The 2662-nt window shown below is 36.6% G+C and overlaps 1 pseudogene; it reads left to right on the top strand.

The window, feature by feature from the left end:
• LOC107573945 (uncharacterized) overlaps positions 1 to 2662 on the top strand; it is a 65704-nt pseudogene that overhangs the window by 3128 nt on the left and 59914 nt on the right.

Genomic DNA, 2662 nt, shown 5'->3' with positions numbered 1-2662 from the left:
CTTTATGAAGATCTAGTCTAGTTAAGCATAGATGGCGGATAATGATGTAGTTTAGTACCTCAGCTCTGTGAAGATGAATTATTTGGAGGAAGCTCCTCAAACAAGTCTGTTGGCATTAAAGGCAAGCTTACTGGTTAACGTTTTCTACAACTCTCAGTAAATAAGACTTTTTCAGAAGTCCTCTGTTCAATAGTCGTTTTAGATCCACAAGATTAGATGTAATGCTGATCGACCTGTTTGATTATAGATCTTTTGGTCACAAGCTTTGCCCTTGACTGTAAAGTACTTCCAATCTAACCTCGCTGTGATATGTATTAATACATTTAGAGAATTGCCTTTATAGGTTTTTTGGTTTATTTGATTAATTATCGTCATTAAAGTCAAGTTGTCACTCTGAAAGGATGACAACGTGAAAAACCTGCCACGGCGAGTACTAACCAGTCATGGCTATACCCACAAAATGTCTGGGAAAACAGTCAAGTGTTTTAATATTTTATAGATGCGCTGCAGACAGGGCCATGGGTTCTTACGCCCAAGTAATTCAAAGCATTTAGAAGTCAAGTGCTAAAGACTTTAAAGGAACACTCCACTTTTTTTGAAAATAGGCTCATTTTCCAACTCCCCTAGAGTTAAACCGTTGAGTTTTACTGTTTTCGAATCCATTCAGCCGATCTCCGGGTCTGGTGGTAACACTTTTAGCTGCAGCTTAGCATAGATCATTGAATCTGATTAGACCGTTAGCATCTCGCTCAAAAATGACCAACGAGTTTCGATATTTTTCCCATTTCAAACTTGACTCTTCTGTAGTTACATCGTGTACTAAGACCGACGGAAAATTAAAAGTTGCGATTTTCTAGGCCGATATGGCTAGGAATTATACTCTCATTCCGGCGTAATAATCAAGGAACTTTGCTGCCGTACTATGGGTGCAGCAGGAGCAATGATATTACGCAGTGCCTGAAAATAGTCCCCAGCACACTCCCTGTGCAAGCAGGTGGTCACGTTGGTTATGTTGACATAAGTTAGCCTATTTTCAGGTGCTGCGTAATATCATTGCATACTGCTAAAAGTGATACCGCCAGACCCGAAGATCGGCTGAATGGATTCGAAAACGGTAAAACTCAACTGTTTAACTCTAGGGGAGTTGGAAAAGGAGCCTATTTTCAAAAAAAGTGGAGTGTTCCAAATTGTAAGACCCATCAAATTCAAAATTGATGTAAAGTAACACATCCTAAAGTCATGCATTTGCTTTGAGTTTTAATATCTTACAATCTTGTTTTTCTTTATTTTCTTTAATGGACCAAATGTTGTATTTCTCTGTTAGCCCTTGTGTTATAATAAAGATAATCTTGTATCAATGCTGAACCCGGTGTAAAGTGTAATCGGTGCAATTTTTAATCTTTTTCCTAAGGTGCTCAATAGAACCAACAGATGCAATACGTGAATGCTAATATCAGAATGCCAAGTCTCAAGCCACACATCCATTTTCTCACTCATTGAAAAGTACCCTCAAATGAAAGCAAGAACAACCTTAGTTTAAACTCTAATAAGACGTTGGTGAAACAGATTTGGCAACCTTTCCAGTGCTTATTAGTGTTTGCACTCTGGAGAGCGTCAAAATTTTCAATTTACAGTGTGTTTTTGTAGCATTGAGCCAATGTAGCTAACCATAGACATCTGTCGATTTCTTGAGCACCTCTGATTGGCCCTTGCATTCAATTTACGGTAGTTGGTTCACTCACAGATTCACTTTCCGAATTGCAGTGGCATAATGATAACCATAGCAATGGAAGGGAGATTTTGTGCATTACGCATTGTAAATGCAGAGTAATGGATTAATAGGAAAATAATTGAATTTTGGTTTCAAAATGCTTTTTGAAATTGTAAAAGTATTTCTCTCACTGGACATTGCTATTCTTGTTGTGGTGAAAAGTTATTAGGTTTGTAGCACTCCAGCAGTTATTTTACATGTTCTAGCACAAAACCTCATGGCCGTGTCATACTTCACAACTTTTGATGACACACTGCCATTACAAACAAATTGAATACAAAAAAAACTCAATTACATAAGATAATGTAAGTCTATTTTCTAATGTATCATCTGTAGTCTGTTACTGTAACTATTTCAGCAACAAGGGTGATTTGCAACAAGTATCTTGCTTTTTTCTTCTTCTTTGAATAAGCTGTTGTTTGATTCAAAATGTTCTGTTGTGTTTCAGTTTCTCAAATGTTCTCAGTACATATTACAATAATCTTGTATTTTGAAAGAATGATTATGTGGACTGAAGATGTGTAGGCCTACATGTGTAGCCTAATGATGAAAGCATGAGTTTGATCAGTTTGGATTTTTGTAATAAGAACATCCTATTGAAAATGTTCTGAAGTGAATAAAAAAATATGTAAAAAATACCCCCAACCAGCTCCAACTTGAACTCAAAAGTTGGCTGTACTTAACCAAATGTAAACTTATTGTAAATACCTTTTAATCAAAAAATAGTTGGATGAATACTTTTGATAATTCATCCAATTTCATCTGTTGAGGCTATTCAAACACTAATCATCTGTGAGGCAAATACTTGTCGCCTAAATGCCAACTGAACTTTATGAAAGATTTTAGGAAAGGAAAGGAGGTGACTTGTGGCCAAGTATGGTGACCCATACT

Source organism: Sinocyclocheilus grahami, unplaced genomic scaffold (assembly GCF_001515645.1).
Source record: "Sinocyclocheilus grahami isolate Dianchi unplaced genomic scaffold, SAMN03320097.WGS_v1.1 scaffold2074.1, whole genome shotgun sequence".
In the NCBI taxonomy this organism is placed as follows: Eukaryota; Metazoa; Chordata; class Actinopteri; order Cypriniformes; family Cyprinidae; genus Sinocyclocheilus; species Sinocyclocheilus grahami.
Note: the sequence above shows the minus strand (reverse complement) of the source record. Positions and strands in the feature narration are given on the sequence as shown.